The sequence below is a fragment of the Pseudopipra pipra genome, chromosome 10 (assembly GCF_036250125.1).
Source record: "Pseudopipra pipra isolate bDixPip1 chromosome 10, bDixPip1.hap1, whole genome shotgun sequence".
In the NCBI taxonomy this organism is placed as follows: Eukaryota; Metazoa; Chordata; class Aves; order Passeriformes; family Pipridae; genus Pseudopipra; species Pseudopipra pipra.
Genome location: NC_087558.1, coordinates 26,746,977 through 26,756,149, shown reverse-complemented (window position 1 = coordinate 26,756,149; position 9,173 = coordinate 26,746,977). Strand labels below are relative to the sequence as shown.

The 9,173-nt window shown below is 52.7% G+C and overlaps 1 long non-coding RNA gene across 1 annotated transcript; it reads left to right on the top strand.

Moving 5' to 3' along the window:
* The first annotated feature begins 5,792 nt into the window (after positions 1-5,792).
* On the top strand, positions 5,793-8,517 carry LOC135419964 (uncharacterized). The gene is made up of 2 exons (XR_010433233.1): positions 5,793-6,024; positions 7,223-8,517. It is a non-coding gene; the product is annotated as an uncharacterized LOC135419964 (long non-coding RNA).
* The last annotated feature ends 656 nt before the right edge of the window (positions 8,518-9,173 follow it).

The following is a 9,173-nucleotide window of genomic DNA, read 5'->3' as shown; positions in this document are numbered from 1 at the left end:
GAACCTTTCCCAAATATCCACCCTAAACCCACGTGAAAAAAACCTATTTGCAACCAAAAAAAAAAAGTTTCTATTTTCTTCCTTCCTCTTTTCCTTATTTAGTGTTTACACAACAGTACTGCAGTGCCCTACTGGCTCAAAACTGAACTACTTGAAGTCCTTGCCATATAGGCTGGATTTTGTCCCTTAGGCAGAGGCTAATCTGTCTGCAGTCCACCAGGACTGCCAGAGCTTGGGGAAGGGATGGAGGCTATCGCAGGAAGGAACAGAGATGCGGAGATATTCCCTGATATTCCAATCTAGAAGCGGCTCAAGAGACAGCCCTGGAGTTGGAAACACTTGCCTTCGTCACTGGACGATCTTGTCCAGCACCACAGAAAGGATCTTCTCCTCCGGCAAAGCCGCAGCTTCCCAGGAGCCGTGGATTGAGAACCGATGTCTTGGGGACAGGAGCTGCTGGGCCACCTGCTCCTGGGAATCTTAGACGGCAATGGCCTGGGCTCCCACTCCTACCCGCAGCCTTTTGCTGCCATGTGCATCCTCGGCGAGGAGCGGGCTCTGCTCTTCCCCACCCCTCCCCGGCAGCAGGGAGACCTGGCCAGACAGGCTCCTGTGTGTGACTCTGGCAGGTCTCCCAAAGGCTCTGGGAGGGATGGAGTCTCTTGCCAGAAGTAACTGAGGTGCGGAGATACTCCGTCCCCTGCTCTTGCCATACTGGATCGGGGAAGAGCCCTGGAGTCGGGAACACCTGCTTTTGCCATAGCAGACAACGCAGCACGTGTTGCTGCACAGGATCCTGATGTGGCGCTGGGAGAGCATCAAGGGACGCATGGATTGGGCACCTCATATTTGGGATAAAGTGTCATTTGTCTTCAATTTTGGGAGACGAGTGCAGGGTTACGAAAAGAAACAAACAACAGCCTTTATTCCAAAAAAGAAAGCCTGTATGCTTCACTTTGAGGGGCAGGTGGTGGGACACCCTGGGCACTTCTTGGGCAGCAAGAGCTTTCTGTGGTGGCACCTTTTGTCTGGCACGAATCTCCATTTACATACAATTTTCCAGGTCATGGAACCGGCTATTGCAGAGCAGGGCAGAAAAAAGGGAATGGCAACTCTTTCCACCAGGAAAAAAAGTCTGGAAGCTTTGGCTTTGAGGTGCAGTTGGTGTGTCAGCCTGGGGACTCCATAAGCAGCAAGAGTTTTCTGTGCTGGCACCAGTGGTGTGGGAAAAATTTTTATCCGTATGCAATTTTGGGGGTAGGGCTGGGAGTTGGGAGGCGGGGCTGAAAACAGGAAACAACAGCCCTTATCCCCAGGAAAGAAAGCCTGGAAGCTTTGGCTTTGTGGTGCAGTTTGTGGACCATGCTGAGCACTCCATGAGCAGCATAAGCTTTCTGTGCTGGCAACTTTCGTCTGTGAGGTATTTTTTTTTTTATGCAATTTTGGCGGGTAGGGCTAGCAGTTGGGAGGCGAGTCTGAAAACAGGAAACAACAGCCCTTATCCCCAGGAAAGAAAGCCTGGATGCTTTGACTTTGTGGTGCACTTGGTGGGCAGGGCTTGGGACTCCATGGGCAGCAAGAGCTTTCTATGGTGGTACCTTTGATCTGGGAGGAATCTTCGTCCGTATGCAATTTTGGGCATCTGGCTGGCATTTGGGAGGCAGGGCTGAAAATAGGAAACAGCAGCCCTTATCCCCAGGAAAGAAAGCCTTGAAGCTTTGGCTTTGTGGTGCAGTTGGTGGACCAGGCGTGGAACTCTATGAGCAGCAAGAGCTTTCTGTGCTGGTACCTTTGGTGTGGCAGGAATCTTTTTCCATATGCAGTTTTGTGAGTCTGGATGGTATTTGGGAGGCAGGGCTTAAAACAGGAAACAACAGCCCTTATGACCAGGAAAGAAAGCCTGGAACCTTTGACTTTCTGGTTCAGTTGGGGTGTCCACCTGGGGACTCCACGAGCAGCAAGAGCTTTCTGTGGTACCACCGTTTTTCGTGTGGGAGGAATCTTAGTCCATATGCAATTTTGGGAGTCTGGTTGGCAGTTGGGAGGCGGGGCTGAAAACAGGAAACAACAGCCCTTACGGCCAGGAAAGAAAGCCTGGATGCTTTGACTTTGTGGTGCACTTGGTGGGCAGGGCTGGGGACTCCCTGGGCAGCAAGAGCTTTCTATGGTGGTACCTTTGATCTGGAAGGAATCTTCGTCCGTATGATATTTTGGGAGTCGGGCTGGCAGTTGGGAGGCAGGGCTGAAAACAGGAAACAGCAGCCCTTATCCCTAGGAGAGAAAGACTGGAAACTTTGACTTGGTGCTTCAGTTGGTTTGTCAGCCTGGAGACTCCATTGACAGCAAGAGCTTTCTGTGCTGGCACTTTTGGTGTGGGAGGAATCTTTGTTTGTATGCAATGTTGGGAATCTGGCTGGCATTTGTGAGGCAGTGCTGTAAACAGGAAACTACAGCCCTTATCCCTAGGAAAGAAGGACTGGAAGATTTGGCTTTGTGGTGCAGTTGATGGGCAAGCCAGGGCACTTCACGGGCAGCAAGAGCTTTCTGTGCTGGCAGCTTTGTTGATCAAGGAATCTTTGTTTGTATGTAATTTTGGGAGTCGGGCTGGCAGTTGGGAGGCAGGGCTGAAAACAGGAAACAACAGCCCTTATCCCCAGGAAAGTACAACTGGATGCTATGGGGGTTTTTTTGCAGTTGGGTTTTTCAGCCTGGGAACTCCTTGGGCAGCCAGAGCTTTCTGTGCTGGCACCTGTGGACATGGAGGAATCTTTGTCCGTATGCAATTTTTGGAGTTGGGCTGGCTGCTGGGAGGCAGGGCTGAAAACAGGAAACAACAGCACTTATGCCCAGGAAAGAAAGACTGGAAGCTTTGGCTTTTTGGTGCAGTCGGTTTGTCAGCCTGGAGACTCTTGGGCAGGCAGAGCTTTCTATGCTGGCACCTTTGGTGTGGTAATCGTCTTCGTCTGTATGCAATTTTGGGAATAGGGCTGTCAGTTGGGAGGTAGGTCTGAAAACAGGAAAGAACAGCCCTTATCCCCAGGAAAGAAAGACTGGAAGCTTGGGCTTCATGGAGCAGTTTGGTTTGTCAGCCTTGGCAGTCCTTGGGCAGCAAGAGATTTCTATGCTGGCACCTTTGGTGTGGGAGTAATCTTCGTCCATATGGAATTTTGGGAGTTGGGCTGGCAGTTGGCAGATAGGTCTGAAAACAGGAAACAGCATCCCTTATTCCCAGGAAAGAAAGACTGGAAGCTTTGGCTTTCTGGTGCAGTTTGTGTGTCAGTCTGTGCACTCCATGGGTAGCAAGAGCTTTATGTGCTGGCGCCTTTGCAGCAGGAGTCTTTATTTGTCTGCAAGTTTGGGAGTCGTGCTGGCATTTGGGAGGCAGGTCTGAAAACAGGAAACAACAGCCCATCTCCAGGAAACAAAGCCTGGACGCTTTGGCTTTGTGGTGCAGTTGGGTTTGTTAACCTGGGCACTCCTTGGGCTGCAAGAGCTTTCTGGGGAGCCCCCGCGGAAGTATCGACGTTCTATTGGATGACTCACCGGCGCGAGGAGAGGGGCGCAGCTCAATTTGGCAATGACGTCATTCCAGCAGAGCTGTTCTATTGGCTGCGACCCACGAGGGAGCCCCAGAACCTGTTCATGGCGTGGGAGGGGAGAGGTAGCATGGCCAAGAAAGGGGGTGCAGAGGGTGTTCCAGTGCCCAGGAAAGGGGCAAAAAACTTTCCCCCCTCTCTCCCAGGGCTCCCTCAGCCCATCCCAGTGTCTCCTCTCTCTCCCAGTGCCCCCCCAGCCCATCCCGGTCTCTCCCCTCTCTCCCAGTGCCCTCTCAGCCCATCCCAGTGTCTCCCCTCTCTCCCAGTGCCCCATCAGCCCATCACGGTCTCTCCCCTGCTCTCCCAGTGCCCCCGTCCATCGAGCTCCCAGCCCGGCCCCACCCCCTGCTCTGCTCCGGTCCGGATTTCTCCCCTGCAGGGGCAGCTGAGGCGGCTCCAGGGCGGGCGGGAGCTTTGGGGGCAGGGGGTGGCTCCCGACGTGCTGCTGGAACCGCCCCTGGCAGGGCGGGCCCGTCAGCCTGGGGCACCTCCTCACCCGAGCCTGGGGGACGGGCCGGCAACTGGGAGGGGGGTTGGGGAGGAATGAGGAGGCTGAGAAAGGGTTGGGGGTCGTGGAGGTAAGTGTGAAGGGGTTTGGGGGAGCTTGGGGGGTTGGGAGGGAGGTTGGGGAGATTGGGGCAACTGTGAGGGGTTTTGGGGAATCGTTGGGAGTGTGGGAAGGGAGTGGGAGGGAGTTTGGGGGCGTCCTCGAGGGGAAGGGTGCAACTAGGAGAGGGTCTGAGGGGTCCTGGGAGGGCTGGAGGTAACTGCGAGGGGTTCGGGGGCATCTTGTGGGGTTTTGTGGGTCTGGGAGGCAGTCTGGGGGCCTTGGAGGGTTTGAGGGCAAGTTGGGAGTGTTCTGTGAGACCAGGATGGGATTCGAGGGCTCCTGGAGGGGCTGGGAGGGGTTTATGCCTTTATACTGCGAGCATTGTCTAGTATTGATGGGGGTAATCGGTGAACTGACTGTTTCATAATCACCCAAATTTTGACAAGACTTTGAAGGTGGTCAACCTCAGTTTGAAGCAGCTCATTTTTAGCAACAAGTTTATCCGATTTTTCTCCTGTTTCCCTCTCAAAGGCTAACGATGACTTCAACACCACATTTTCTGATTTCAAAACAGTAGACTCAACATCAGAAAACCAGTCATGACTTCCCTGTCAGCACTCCATGCGGATGTCTGTGCACTCACTTTGGCCTGAGAGAAACCTGCCTGTTTGCAGGGCACTAACTGGGCAACTTTTCTTTTGGCAGATGGAAAAGGGCAGATCAAGAGAAAACATATGGGTCCAGCAGAATTGATGCTGCTTCTGTCAAAAGCAGAGCAGAGGCCGAAAGCACTTTAGGAAGTTGCTTGCAGAAGCACTGTGCATTCCAAGTTACAGCTCAGCAGTCTCAGTGACTTGTCCAACATGAGAGCTCCTTTTCCATTTCTCAGCCCTCAGATTCCTCAGAAGTAGGAAACTGACAACACTGACTCAGAAAAGCTCCTTTCCTTCCTAATAATTGTGCTTTGTCCTTCCCATTTGACAGTGGAAATGTGCTGGTGTGATCTGGATCTGTGAGCAGCCCTGACCTCCCACAGCACTCATCCAACGGCAGGAAGACCCTGCCTGGTTCCTGCTAGGGTTCTCGCCACCCACCGACAGCTTCTCCCTGCAGAGGTGTGGGCAACTACCCAGGCAGGATGAGACCTGAGCCTGGCAGGCAGCAGGGTCCCTGCCTTGACATGAAGAACCCCGGAGCACAGGGACCCTGCTCTGCAGGACAACCCCGGGCACTCCTGGCTGCACCCCCACCTTCCCAGCCCACAGCCATCCCTGGCAGAAGGAGCCCACCTGCACTGTCCCTCTGACGGTGCTGCAGGGAAGGCCTGCCCTGGAGAACATCCTCCTCCTGTGCAACAGAGAAACTGGGAGAGTCCTTACAGAGGTGCAAGGCTGTGGGATGTGGTAGCTTTAGGAGATTCCTCCAGGAACACAAGGGACATTGCCCTGCACCTGTAGACTCACTCTGCAGAGGAGTGTGAAGTCGTGTCCCCAAGGGAAGTCTCAGCTGAACACCTCCCATCTTTCCGCTGCCTTTAACCTCCCTCTGCCTTGCTTCTCTTCTCTCGTGGCTACAGGCAGTGCCCTCGGCCCTACAGGGCTGTGCAGAGGAGCTGCTCCTGGGCAGAGCTGTCTCTCTTCAGTGCTGCCCGCTTGCCAGGAGCTCCCTGTGTGCCAGGAGCCCGGCCCAGCTGAGCAGCACAGCAAGAGCCAAAGGTAGCCCTTTCTCTGCCCCTCTGGGTTCCCCGCAGGTGTCCCTGGGGCTCCAGGGGAACCTGCTGTGGAACAGGCTGAACAAAACAATGATGTTCCCTCTTCTCCCCTCTTCAGTGACACTTCTTTCCAGCAGTGACATTTCTCCCCTTAGAAAATTAACAGGGTAAGATGATCACCTTTTCTAGTTTCATCATTACACAGGATGCCAGGAGGGTGACAGCAAAGGATCTGATAACTCCCTGGCACAGTGGGGGTTTTCCTGGAGTCACACAGAGAAATGTGTCAGGGCTCTGAGAGGTATCCACCTCTGAGCTGGACTGATGCACTGCTCACACACACTGGGGTGCTCAGAGACATGAGTCCTTCCCTCGCACACACACAGGCAGTTCATTGCAGCAGGGGCAGTGTCTCCCTGGGCTCCTGCTGCCACTCCCAGAGCCTGGAGCCACCTCTGCCCTGTAGTGCTCCCACCCTGCCCACTCCTACACTTCAGATGAACACTGGGGTTTTCTACTCCCTGGAACTGCCCAGTCCAGTCCCTCCCCGGTCCCCCCATCTCCCTGCCCCGCCCCAGCCCAGCAGAGCAGCACAGTCGTTTCTGGTCCTGCAGTAAGAAGGGGAGGCAATAGAGGACAGGGACAGTGACTGTGTGTCTGGACTGCTCAGGAGATCATCAGCTCAGGCGGCAGCTCCTGCAACCCCAGGGCCAGACCCGCTTCCCAGTGGCCCAGGCAGATGCTGCCATGTGGGCACAAGCTCTGCTGCCCAGGAGGGTCCTGTAGTGCAGAGCTTTGCAGATGGCCACATAGCGGTCGTAGGACATGATGGTGAAGAAGGGCAACCTCCGCTGTGATCAAGAAGAAAAGCAATGTGCAGCTCATCCTGAGCAGGAGATACCCCTGGTGTTCCAGAGGGAATTGGCCATGGCTTTGGGGACGGTGGTGCAGATGCAGCCCAGGTGCATGAGGGAGAGGTGGAGCAGCAAGAAGTCCCTGCGGGTGTGCAGGTGGTGGTGGCAGGCTACGGCGCTGAGGATGAGGCTGTGGCCCAGGAGGGCAGCCAGGGAGATGCCCAGGAAGAAGCAGAAGTGCAAGAGCTGCAGCCCTCGCATGCCAGGAGGAGGATGTGTGGGATGGAGCTGCTGTTGGACAGGAGCTTCCTCCGGGCATCAGGAAGTGTCCAAGGAGGAAAAGGCAGCAGAAATATTTCCTAGACCAAAGCCCATGAATTCCTCTGAGCATCTACCCTCATCCCAAGTATCTGCTGTCACACATATATAGATTCTGGACTGTAGAAGACAGGTTTAGCATGACTTTAAGATGATTTCTTCTGAATTTTTTGATTTATTTTTCTGCTGCCAGGTCTGACAGCTGTGTCACGGTGACACGGGGGGCATCGTAGAACCAAACAAACCCTGAGACATTTCAGAATCCCACGTGTTGGGTCTGTCTGAGCTGGAGTTCATTTTCTCACTGCAGCCATCACAGTGCTGTGCTTTGCATTGGGAGCTACAAAGGGGTTAATCACACCAGTGCTTTGGCAACTGCTGAGCAGGGCTGGCACAGCATCTGCATTGTCAGCTTCCTCCCTTGAATCGGAGGCAAGCTCATGAGAGGGGATACAGGCAGACCACTTAAGCCAAATGGACCAAAGAGACATCGCTACAAAAGCTCAGGAAAGGAACAGGAAAGGGGGAAATCCATTTTTTTACAATATATGCCTTCTGAGCGGCCTCTCTGTGTGGTGAAGCCCTGCTTCCTGTGAAGTGGCCAGGCATGGCTGCTGAAGGGAAGTAGAGAATAAATCTCTTTATTTTCCTCTTCACTTATGCATGCACAAGCTTTGGCTTTTGCTTTAGTAAAGTGCCTGATCTCAAGGTAGAAGTCATTTTCCATCTTCTTCTGTCTCTCCTGTCTGGCTGGGAAGGGCAGCGATAGAGCAGTTTGGTGGGTACCTGGCATCCAGACAATGTCAACCCAGTGCAACATGGCAGGGTCTCATGGAACCAAAGGACTGCTGGGACACTGGGGGAACTCACAGAATCAAGCGACCGTCATGACACTGCCCTGCATCACGGAAGTAAATATTCCCTGGGAAAGTACAGAAACCCAGGGAATTAAGGGACATCATTGGGATGTGCGGGACCTCATGGAATTAAACAAACCCTGGGATATATTTGGAACTTCATGGAATCAAAGGGATAAAACCAAAGAATTAAACCCAATGACCAGAAACCATTGGTTTGAATATTTCTTTAATATGCCAGCTGGGGATTCAGGGGGGTACTCTGCCATGCATGAATCAAAGAATCAGTATAAATTTTGGAATATAAATACAGTGATACTTGAAAGACCCCCCTTCACAAGCAGTCCATACTTAAGATTTTGGGGTCAAATAGCATCTGGGATTGTATTCGTGGAGCAAGACTGCCATCTAGCGTCCATTTCTTCGGGGGGGGCAGTCATTTTCGCAGAGTGGTCTTGCTTAGCAGGCCTCGTAGCATCTCTGATTGATCTATCCGACCTCTAACCCCAAACCTAAATGTTCTAGGACCAGCTAAGACATGTGTGTTAGAACTTCCCATTTGCTTAAACAATGTATAATTGACTTTCTTCTTAACAGAACAATCTCTTATTAAACAAGTTTTCTGAGGCAAGTAAGCTAATTTCTTGAAGATGGGCATATGATACACTCTCTATTAGTTTCCATGTATCATCTACATTCTCTCTCCTAAAATTAATTGTAGTCTTAAAAGAAAACACAACTACCACGCCAAGAAAGCAAATCCCTTTGTTGATTATGATTTTTATCTAAGAAAAACTTCTGATTTACTAAGTCATTTAGAAAGGTGATCCTCTCTCATTTCAGTGCCATTGTGACAATATGGGGCCTCCTGTAACACATGGAACACTGAACACTGCAGATTCCCATGGACTCAAGGGGCCATTGTGACACTCTATGGCCTCATGGAAGAGGGAGGCCCTGCAGAGAGACCTCAAATCAGAGGTTTGGCCAATCATCAACAAGAAGAAGTTCAACAAGGGGAAGTACCGGATTCTGTCCCTGGGATGGGGCAAACCCGGATGTATGGACAGACTGGGAATAGCAGCGCTGGAAAATGGCCTCTGGCGTCCTGGTGCATGGCCAGTTGGCCAAGGTCAGTGGCGCCCTGGCGGGGGCTCTTTGCTCAGTCACACAAGGGTTTTCAGAAACAGTTCCTCCCTTGCACACACATACAGAGTGTTCACACACCCGGAGCCTGGATGCACATCCGCCCTTGTGGGGTGCCACCTGCTTTGCCACTCTCTGAGA